The following is a 1,150-nucleotide window of genomic DNA, read 5'->3' as shown; positions in this document are numbered from 1 at the left end:
CAAGAGGTCTTAAGAAGACAAGAGAGGCGGGACTTGGTGGCAGATAGGGTAGAGGTGCAGTGAAGATTTCTGTCAGCAATACCACAGAATACCAGGCATGAAGGTTCAGGGGAGAGCTCCAAAACTCTGACCCACATATATAGGAATATTTAAAAAGTTTCAAGGCTTCATAGCTAGGGGAACTTGTAGCTAAAGTAAGAAATCCTGTATTTTAGAATCTGCCAGGCTCAGCAGCCCAGAGCTGACAACTTGGGTGAGATCAAATAGCAAGACCAAGTTGGGGAGCAAGTAGAACCACCAATAATTAATGACTGCTGATCTCGTAACAAAGGTGAAAAATACTTTGGTTTGGCTTGGTTTTGTTCTGAATTTTTTTTTTTTTTTCTTTTGGAACTGTTCATTGGCCTCTAGCTGTCTGTGCACCTACATTCTGGTGACTATAGGGGTGCCTGAGTGAGTGGACACTCCCCACCCCCACCATTGGAGGGTCCTTCTACCACACATGTGCACAGACCCTCTCAGCATTTAAAGAGACAGTCACCACTTAAAACCAACTGGCAGCACAAAAGGGCCACAGCTGGCCCTGAACTGTTTATTAAAAGGAAAAAAGGCCAGAACAGGGGGTGTGGAGAGGGAAAGAGTTTAAAAACAAAAGAGACTAAAAATTAAATCCTGAGGTACAGCAAAACAACCAACAGTGGCATCTTGAAATTTATCAGGCTGTCTTGAAGGCAAGAAGCTGATAGAGGATATTAAAGTCATACTCATATTAAGCTACAGATTTTTTAAATTTTGTTTTTCTTCTCTCTCTCTCTTCTACCTTTTCTGCAATTGACTACAGTATACAATCTGGGTTGTTGTTTTTTTTGTTTTGTTATTTTGCTGTTTTATTTTTAATCCATCTTTTACCTTTATGGGGCTTTTTCTCTCCCTACATTACCCAAGAAGAGATAGCAATTGCTGCCATATAGCCAAGCTACAATCACATGCTATAAAATCCAATAATCCAGGCAAGAACCAATACCAACTGCCATACACCAGGGAGGCAGACCACACCTGTGAAAGTAACTATGAGTTAAACTATAAAAAGAGTGAAAAGGGAAGCCCACCTCCTGATCACATCTACCTTGAAGCAATCAGAAAGCATAAA

The sequence above is a fragment of the Chrysochloris asiatica genome, unplaced genomic scaffold (assembly GCF_000296735.1).
Source record: "Chrysochloris asiatica unplaced genomic scaffold, ChrAsi1.0 scaffold00355, whole genome shotgun sequence".
Lineage (NCBI taxonomy): Eukaryota > Metazoa > Chordata > Mammalia > Afrosoricida > Chrysochloridae > Chrysochloris > Chrysochloris asiatica.
The sequence above is the reverse complement of the archived record's forward strand: the minus strand, read 5'-3'. Positions refer to the sequence as shown.